The sequence below is a fragment of the Pundamilia nyererei genome, unplaced genomic scaffold (assembly GCF_000239375.1).
Source record: "Pundamilia nyererei isolate P.nyererei 1_Seehausen unplaced genomic scaffold, PunNye1.0 scaffold00045, whole genome shotgun sequence".
NCBI lineage: Eukaryota > Metazoa > Chordata > Actinopteri > Cichliformes > Cichlidae > Pundamilia > Pundamilia nyererei.
This window is the reverse complement of record NW_005187446.1, coordinates 1903573-1914194: the sequence shown is the minus strand read 5'-3', so window position 1 is coordinate 1914194 and position 10622 is coordinate 1903573. Positions and strand designations below refer to the sequence as shown.

General features: G+C 38.4%; 1 protein-coding gene across 2 annotated transcripts in view; it reads left to right on the top strand.

Annotated features, from left to right (window-relative positions):
* The window catches only part of cacng8b (calcium channel, voltage-dependent, gamma subunit 8b), a 27833-nt gene that overhangs the window by 7132 nt on the left and 10079 nt on the right, over nt 1-10622 (top strand). For both annotated transcript variants that reach the window (XM_005731985.1, XM_005731986.1), the window contains exon 2: nt 10005-10287. The gene's annotated coding sequence lies outside the window, so the exon portion shown is untranslated. The remainder of the gene's footprint in view (nt 1-10004; nt 10288-10622) is intronic.

Below are 10622 nucleotides of genomic sequence, written 5' to 3'. Positions count from 1 at the left end.
AAAAAAAAACAATAATCATTTCATCTCAATTCTCTCATTTTATTAATCATTTGAAGCCAAATGGTAATTAAAATTAAATTAACGAGACAGTCGTATAATGTATGAATCAGTAATGAAAATCTGTTGCAGGCCTAATTTAACTGCTGATCACCCATTACTGGAAGATATCTCCCTGGTTAAACTGGATAGGCACTTGTTTGAGTTTCCCAAAGTCTTGTTGACTAAACTCTGTATTAGAGCAGTAATAAAATAATTATAATCCCCAGTTTTTCTATCTTTATAAAGGCCAGCTTTCTTCTTGAGTTATTTGCAAGCTTGTTTCCTGGTTAATTTGTTTCTCCCCTGCTGCACTTACATAACAGGATAACTCACTCTTTTATGTATAATAACTATAAATTTAAAGGGCAATTTTGTGTTAGAATTGCTGTCAGAAAGCGGTTTAATCTGTGAAGACTGGAATATTTAAAGTTCATGGTTGCAAGTGTCCATGTGTTTAAGCATGGATTCACGGGTTCATGAGCATCCAGTCATTCAGAGACACTTTATTTTGAGAGCCTCTTAAACCAAGGTGTTACTGCCACTGCCTCCTCAGGCACTTCTGCTCAGACAGGCAAAGCCTTGGTCACATGGAGTCAGAGGATCTTAGCAGACTCTTCACGAGGGCTTAATGGCAGTTCAGCTACACTTTAAAGTACCTTTTAAAGATGACCTATTTTATGCATTTGTTGTCATCATTTTGACAGTTGTGGGTGTTAAAGGCCGCATATGTGCTTGGTTCGTTTGCATGTGGATTTCTTCCTATTTTTCTTTTTTTTTTTCCTGTGCATTCGCGAGTGTGTTTCTGCATGTGAGCGTGCAAAGATGTAAATGTGCGCCTGCCAGATGTGGGAGCTCAGCAATGAGCTCAGGTGTGTAGCTCTTTCTCATGATTAAGGGGAAAAATCACTGCGGCTACCAAAAGTCACTGCTCTGAATATTTGTGCATGTTTTCCTAATGTTCACTGCCGCCATCAGCACCTCAGAATAGAATACTCGGCTTGTATTTTTAGATCTGCCATCATAAGTAGGCCTAGTGCATGTTTTTGGTCAAGCACTCACTTTTGGTCAAGCACTCACTGTTAGCTTATGTCATTTTCAATAACTACAGTCCCGATTCTGGTCCTGTGGAGACCAGACATAATTCTTCTTTCCATGTGATACCCTTGTGTGTGTGTGTGTGTGTGTGTGTGTGTGTGTGTGTGTGTGTGTGTGTGTGTGTGTGTGTGTGTGTGTGTGTGTGTGTGTGTGTGGATGCTGCACTGAAAACTTCCACACTCGCCCATGCAGGACCACTGCCTTTCACATGTGTGGAAAAACTTATTACGGCTGTCATCATTTATTCAACAAGCAGTTTGGTAGCTGATTTATGCAATGAATAGCTAATGGAGCAGCTGCTACAAAATTCAAATCTCCTGTGTGATTTATGGCTGTGTTATTAGCGCCACAACTCATTGGGCATGCTTGTATTTCATACAAGCAAGGTGGCCTGCCTTGCTGGGAATGAGTCACACAGGTAGATCTGATTATATCTGAAGTTTTTTTTTAGGCAAGTGAGAGCCTGGTTCTGTAATGGTCCCTGCAGCCGCTTGCTTCCAAAGCCTTTGTTTCTGCAGTAAGTCCAGCTACAGCTAATTGCCCCTAGCTAGCAACATACAATGAAGGCATGACTGTGAGGGTGTTAGGTCCGGGATGCTCAGATTTATGGCAAAGGGGAATGTGTATATTACATCCACACAAACTCCAGTACTATCCAGAATTTATCACCACTCCTGCAATCATTTGCTATTACGACCAGTGTGAACATTATTGCTGAGAAGAGCGGCTCTGAACCCACTATTTCATAATGTAAAAAAGGTGATGCTGCAGTGCACTCTTATGACATCGTCAGGCTTGCAACAGTTTAAAAAAGGATCAGAATTGAGCTACAGGTACTATCTTATTTATTTCTCACATTCTTCATCCTTCAACCTGGCACCTGCATTAAGCACGATACACAATGGCCGCTGACAGTGTGTATTTGAGATTCAGGTCTGCTATGTTAGTTGTGGTTAATGTTGCTTTGATCTGCTAGCCTCGAGCAGGGGTGAGGAGAGAGTTAGAGGTCTGGCTAAGCTCACCTCTTTCATATTCAAACTCCCCCCTCCTCCTTTTTTTGTATTCCTCAGCTCAGATCAGCACTGAGTCAAGTGAAATCGCTTGTCAGATCTTGCGCAGCCCCCTTGGGAGCCACAGAGGGCATTTGTACAGATTTCTGCACATATGCAGTAGTACCCCACAGGACCTGCAAACAGAACTAAATGTGTAAAATCTTTTGTCCACATTAACGTTTGAACTAATCACTGTGACGCAACTATTGAAATAATACTGCCACTGTTAATTATCCACTATTTCCTCAGGGTGCAGTTAGAAAATCTTGGCCTTTAGAAGTCATCTACTCTTCAACCAAAAAACATATACAGACTTTCTATATATGCCACAAGGCACTTGAGTGCATTGTGGCCTAAACTTGAGTGCACTCCACCTGTGAGCCCTCCTGGCCTAAATGAATTATAAACAGACATTAAGCTTGCATTGGTGCATCATAAATCATTTTAACCTTGTTATCTTACACAGAAATGATAACAACAGACCTGTCCATATCTTAATAAAATACACAAAATCCTTCTGCCTGCCTGTCTGTCTGCGAACTTCTACCAAGTCAGAAGTTGAGCAGCCAAACTTGGCACACAGGTACATCATAGACTCCTCAAGGTTCTTCTATATCTATATCATGTATCACAATTTTATTCCAATAACATTTAAGAATTTAGATCCACAAAACCTGAAGTAAACATGATATATTATGACATCAACGTGTTTTCTGCCAACCACCTAACAATGTAGTAGAATTGCAGAGCATACACTACTCCAACATGTGCTCATTACATTCCAAATCTGTATCTCTAAATATCCAGAGCAACAACACATCTGACATTTCCTATCATGATATAAATTTTACTTTTTGATGAGAGAGAATACTTTACATCCAGCTTGGTGTAGGTGGACTGCTGCTGCTGCTGACAGCTGTTGCCCACTGCAAGTATTCCAAAGAGCAATTATGGGACAAACTATATTAAAATACGTTAATTCTTGATTTACAGAACATCCTGTTACTGAAAATGTAGCCTACGGTTTTAGGGTACATACTTTGTTAGTTGTTGCCTTGTTGCCCTGTGATTGGAATGTTGTCTCTTTGATTTTTTATTTTATTTTATGAAATGCAGTTTGTAAAGGTTAAGTAAGTTAGACTTAGAAATCTCGTTTAGGTTGGGTAAGTTCAAAGTAGTAAAGATGCCCAGTTTGTTGCACATGGTGTATTCTTTCGGTAACACTTTGCAATACGGCTCGTTACTACGGGTTTAATTTTCCTGCAATAAAAAGGGAGTTCGATGGATTTTATTCAAAATCACATTGTAATTATATTTACATGAAAATATATAAAGGCATTACACAAGAATAAGAGGGTAACAAGTCAAACAAACCAGAAATTATATTGCAAGTAAATGTATGTAGTGCATAAGTAATTGTAAGTACTGGATAATTTCCCAGTAATGTAGACAAAGATGTACAATAAACAAACAATATGTCGGGAGTACACCATATTATGGAGTGACTTAACTTTACCTTTTACGTCTTTATTTTTTTTACATCATTATTTAATATTCATTTAGCTAATGTGCATGATGAATTTTGTGTTATGCAGCTGTCCTTTTTTACTTACACTGTTCTTAAAATTACTTCAAATACAATGTGTCTCCTTTCTTATAAAATACCCAGAAGTTAAGCCACTTTATAATACTGAAAAGTCTTATTCTTTCCCCATCTCGCATCGTAATTATGCTGATGTATTACCACACTTAAAATAACTTAAGCTTACAGTATAATTTGTATTTCTTTTCCTGCAAAATACCTGCATGTGTTGTTACGTATGCAGTACTTAAAATGACTTACGCACTACTGAAATTTACCTACAATATAATTTTTTCTTGGTTTCCTGTAAAAAGCTGACTGAGCCCCTTAATCTAGTTTACTACCTTTAAGTTTGTCCATCTAAACATTATTACAATGTTATTTACATGGAACAGCAAAATACATGGAAATTCCATTTAATTACAGAAGAATTATGTCTTTGATTGCAGGCTGTATTATAAAGTGTTACTGTTCTTTCTGCTGCAAAAATGGGTTAACTCTGGCATGTAACTGATGTCCCACTTGTGTCAGTAACACAGTAGATCATCGAGTGTATGGATCGGCCAATCAGCAGTCAAGAGTACAACCCCAGTGCTTGCAAGATTAACAACACTGTCAGTTGCAAATGTCTGCTGACAAAAGACTCTGCAGAGCTCAACACTGACCACTAGGGGGTGGATGCTGTAGCCTCAAAATTATATCATGATATTTGCAATAATGGTATTTATCACTAATGATAATGATATTTATGATGATATAGAAAAGCAATACTGATTACATGATACATTAATGATTGCAGTTTGCAATACAGAAATATGTATTAGTGTAAACAAAACAAAAGATATATTCCATTGATGAAAGACTGCCTAAATCAAACTGTGAATCTGTTGCTGCAAAGTTTCAGCAGCACCACCAGAGTTATAGTCAAACAGTAGCATGTAGCCAGTTCACAGAGCTCAGGTAGTGTTTTCAGTGGAGAAGTTAAAGTGTTAACATAACTGTTTAACACTTTAACAGTAACTAACTTTGTAAGGCTTCAGGAGCTGCACAATATTGTCACATAATATAACTGAAAAAAAATTTCAGCCTGGGATGTTACATCTTGAGTCAAGGTTTTTAAAGCTGTTTAAGACCATTACCATATAATGTCATCAATATTTCCCATCCACTGTTTGCTCTTTCTGTCATTTGGAGTTCAACTAACCAGAGTTACAGAGATTAATTATTTACTCTGTGGTTTGTTAGGATCTTCTTCTCACATGCCATCATAGCCTGCTTATGCTCGACATTGTGTTTTTGCCTCAAGTGTTGAAACAAGTTTGTTGTTTCCATCTTTAACAAACAGTTTTGGGGGGAAAAGTATTGGAAAATATCTTGCAAATTGTTGAAGTAGTGCTTGGTTATGATTACTACCTTTTTAGGTAGAAATGATCATTCTGCCTAAAAAGAAAGGCTGGTGTGGTGCACAAGGGCGTGTAAATGCATGCCATCCCTATATTTTAATTATATTTTTATATGACACTTTTATTTTACGTAAAAGTTTATACCGGTATTTTTACAGACAATAGAAATTCCACTTTTATAAGTTCTCCATTTCCACAAGTGAACTTGCTGTTTGTGCCTTCCTTACACTGAAAAAAGCTCTGTAAAGTTACAATATAACGTACCATTGTGTTTTTTCTGTATTTTCTAACCAGACATTGAATTTTTAAAAAAGATAATACTGGTTGTCAGTTGTATCGTGACCATAAAAAAAATATTTGGATCAAAAAAGAAGAAAAACAAAGCAAAAAAAGAAACTTTAAAGGACCGAACATAATTATTTTAATGGTGAAGGAACTACTCCTTAAATAACCAACTGTGAGTCTCTAATTCCATAGCAGTTGAATTGACTCCTTTTCATTATCGTAGGGTTTGTGATTAATGTGATTAATAATAGTGTTGTATAATAACAGTACGTAGGTTTTTTTTGTCAATAATCAGGCCGTAAAGTAATATAGCCTGGTTATGGTACAGTGCTTCGCTCCTGAATGCAATCACCGCTCTGATGGTTTTTGAGGTTTTGTGATCAATAAGTGACATGATGTTACAGGGTTTAAACATTTCCACAGTAACAGCAACTCCCATCAGTCAGAGATTGTATCAGTTTAGGATTGTAGGTAGAGTAGTTCTTTTCTGCAACATTTCAAATTAAATGCATTTTTGTCAAAGATTGTTAACATAATACGGACTTGTTGTTTCCACAGGAGCACAAAGCATTGTGGTGTCATAGCTTATAATAAGTCTACTTTGCATGGTTACAGCAGTATGGCTCATTATCAAAATGCCAAAGTGGGGTTTCATAGAGCAACAAAATCCCTGCATGGAGGAGGTTTTTGGTAGAGACAGTGTTATTGCAGTCTCTTTTTTTTATTGTTTTACCTGATACAACCTAGCCTAAATCAGTATATGTTTCCCCAAAATACAAAGTCTTCTCATTTTAAACTGCAAAAGAAGCATGTCATGTTCACATACCCTTTTAACTACACCATAAAGACTTTTTAAAAAAAGCAAGACTCCTGTTAACCTAAAGAAAAGTTACAATGCCTTCTCCCTTATCTGACCTTGAACCCCTTTAATATTTTTTGTGCAGCTCTTTAATTTTTTTCATGGCCTCTTGTTCTTTCACGCTCTCTTGCTCTAGCTTCTGTGCCATTCTCTTCTTTCCCCTCTTTCTTAATTATTGCTGGAAAATAGAAATTACAGATAATTAAATGACAATTATGATCTCCGCCCACGCAGGGGAGTTTTTACTCCGGAGAGTAACTTTGTAGGTTATTCTTAAGGTCATTCATTACATGGAGTCAAAGACTATACACACATACACACACGTACACACAGATTAGATACTGTATTTTTACGCCTTGGAGATAGTGTAATCCCTTCTAGAAATGTATTTTCCACAGGGAGAGGCAGCATGTTGATAGGGTTGGAAGGTCATACGGCACACTCACACACACACACACAATCACTTTCGCTTGTTTGCTTACACATATTCAACCACAGTGTATAAATAATAAGCCACACTGTGGTGGTGTCATTTGACAGTTTACATAATAAGATGCCTGAAAGCAGAGATACAAGGCTAACTGTCTAACCAAAGGGAGCTGAGGGGAACATTGCTGGGATTCAATAAGATTGGACTAGACCCATCCTCAGAAGCACTGGAGAGGAAATGTGCACACACACACACACACACACACACACACACCGTTTCTCCTTCCATGTCTCTTTTTCTGTCTCTGAGGCAGCTCTGTTTTGGGCCTCACAATGCAAACAGGATGTAACCTATTTTGATCACGGTGCCATATTGCATCATCAAATATTAACAGACTTGACTGCACTGCATTATGTCTGCTAAATAATGTTTGCTGAATAATGTGTGCTGCTTCATCCTACCCTCGTGTTTGTTTCAAAACCCATCATACAAAGACGCTGAGAAAAGGAAATACTTCCTGTGCCCTCGGTAACGGATGCCGTTTAGTCTTTATTCATGTGTATTTATGAGCGTACGTGTGTGTGTGACCCAGAGCATCTGTGTTGCTGTGGTCACACATTTATCTATTGATAAAGCTTTAGCGCGCTCGTCCTTCTGCCCGGGTCTCAGAGTCAACACGCTGTTAGTGTCTTGAAATATCTGCCTTATTTCTGCCTCTTTCTTTCCCATCTCTGCCCCTTTCTCCCTCTGTCTCCCCCCCCCACCCCCCTCGCTCGATGCTGATCCAGACTTTGGAATTCAATGTTGCTATGGTAACAATGTCGGGTTGGTCCTCCCTGCCTCCCCCTCTTGCTCCTCTTATTCAGAGTAGATGCAGTTTCCTTGCTCTGGATTCATTCTCTCTTTAACCTTTAAAGCTGTCCCTCCTGTGACTACACTTTCTGTAAGCAGTGTTAAAACACACAACAGAGCAGAGCTGAAAATGGAAAAACTAATTTGGCCATAACCCTAAGCATGGAAAATAAATCATAACTCATGTCATACACTTCACTTCCATTAATTTACAAACCGTCGACATTCCTGAATGCCACACAGGTCTGTTAGGCAGCAGTCGAGCTAAATGCTAACATCAGCATGCCTCACGGTGTAGCGATGGGATTTCCGGATCTTTTTAGAGAACCGGCTCTTTCGGCTTGACTCACTAAAAAGAGTCGGTTCTTTCGGCTCCGAACCGGCTCTTCGGGTTATTTTGTTGCTTTAATTAATTTATTATTACCAATAATATAAAATTATGCACAAAAGGAATTACTAATGTAAAAAAAAGTGGTTTAATTTATATATGTTTATATATAAATATATGTGGTGGCCCCTAGACCTAGAGACAAAGCACGTACAAACTCCAAAACACATTTCTAGCATTAACTGAACTTCCAAAACAGAGCTACCTAGATCACTTAAATTACACAATTGAAGGCATATGTGTATTGTTTGTGTATTTATACACAAGCACACATATATAATCAATACGTGTTTTGGAGTTTTTACGTTCTTCTGAGTTTTTACGTGTTTTGGAGTTTGTATGTGCTTTGTCTGTAGGGGCCATCGTAAATATACTTTTATTTATTCACTCCACATAAAATGTAATAAATAAATCATATAATACAAAAACCAACTATTTATATTTCAACTTTTAACTATTTAAAATTTCAGCTTTTTCCTTTTAAACAAATTTAAAGTGAAACAACACAAAACACTGCAAACCACAACACAATTAAATATAAATTAAAATATGAAAACAAAAAGAAGATGCACATTCTCTGTCATATGGGCCTGCATGAATAAGAGCCATTTCGTTTGCGAGGACACATCACTATCACGGTGACAGTGTGCCGATTTCAAGTAGATAAAATGTTGTTTCACCATTTTTAATTTCAGATTCAATAACCAAGGTTGGAGTGCTAACTTATCCATGAATGCTAACAAGTAAATGGCCTGTATTTGTATAGTCCCTAAGGACCCAAAGCGCTTTACACTACATTCAGTCATTCACACACACTGGTGATGGCAAGCTACATTGTAGCCACAGCTACCCTTGGGCGCACTGACAGAGGCGAGGCTGCAGGACACTAGCACCACCGGGCCCTCTGACCACCACCAGTAGGCAACAGGTGAAGTGTCTTGCCCAAGGACACAACGACCAAGACTGTCGGAGCCGGGGCTCGAACTGGCAACCTTCCGAATACAGGACAAACTGCCAACTCTTGAGCCATGATCGCCCCAAGCTTAGCTAGCTGAGTGCATATCACATACACCTGCTAACTGTGATGTGTAATTAAATAAACATAAGACATTCACTCACCAAAGGGGATGCACAGAATTTTTGGGAGGTCCGTTAGTACAATTAAATATATAAAAGGCCAAACTGTAAAGAGGTCAAGCTCAGTGAATTAAAAACAAATTGGTGAATCCCAGCAGAAGAAGCTAGCAGTTAGCATTGGCTAGTTAAGGCAGCCATGGCGTTAATAAATAAACTTTAAGCCTGAATACAATTTAAACAGGTGAGCTGAATACTTTGTTGATGTTAGAGGTCAGAAAAGATAAGTTGTGGGGGATATTTTCTTGGCACACACCAGCTTTAAGAAGGTCCAACCCATTACTCTCGAGATGGACCTTACAAATAGGCTGGTGAATGTATAACGTTGTTGTAGAGCTGTGCATTTGAGGAACTGCATGTTTCTATTTCAATCCACAGAGGTTGCGACTTGGTTCCAAGCAAATATTGAGCATATTATAAATCTTACTTGGGATAACTTAAATTAATTCATAATAACTTAAAGAATTTTATGGAAGTCTTCCCAAATGACCACATGCCAACAGAAATATCATTTTCCTCAAATATAAGGATACGAAGGATACCCTAGCCCTAACCCTACTGTTGAGCTGGCAAAATGAAATTTTAATTTAAGGAAAGTAATGTAATGTGCCACATTTACTTTTTTCATAATATGTCGTTGACCCAAAAATCACAGCAACAATAAGAGTCCATTTACTAATTTAGTCCTAATTTATACAGCTCTTTGTTATCCATGATACCAGCTAAAAAGTCTTATAGATGCACATGTGAAAAGAAGTTAAATACAACAATGGCTCATGTCAACCGTTACGTAATAGCCCTCATCTGCAGAGTCATGACTTAATATTTACTGCTGTACATAAATGTAATACAGTGCAATATATTTCTGTCTTTGTTCATGTGCAGCATCAGAGCAGTGACCATGGACTTCTATCTGCAAGTTTCCTGCTAACAGCAGACGAGCAGAGGGCGGGACAACCGTCCACAACTTCCACCAGCACCAACTTTCCAGTGAGTCGAAAAGAAAGAGAGAGAAAGAGACAGAGGCAAGAGAGAGGACAAGAGCAAGAGGGAGAGCAGGTGAACACAGTCGATGGATGCTGTCCGGATCGAGGGGACAGCACGTTCTTCACTGACGAGGAAAAGAAAGATTTCAAAATTGAGTCGAAGGATAGAAACTCGCCGTCAGGTAGGTCTCACTTTGTCACTCTCTGCACCATCAGGTTTAGCACATTTGTGTCTGTGAAAAGGAAACTTTTAACACAACAGAAATATCTGTGGAGGTAACTCTGCGATACTGAGACAACTTTCTGTCTTTCACACTTGCCTGGTTCAATGTGAAAGGCTGTAAGTGAATTATGTAATGTGTGAGTGTATACATGGATGTTTGTATGTAAGAGGTTCACCAACATTGCCTCTGTAATAGAAGTAGGTGCAAGGTGATCCCATGTTTCATCTGCTGTGTGTGTGTGTGTGTGTGTGTGTGTGTGTGTGTGTGTGTGTGTGTGTGTGTGTGTGTGTGTG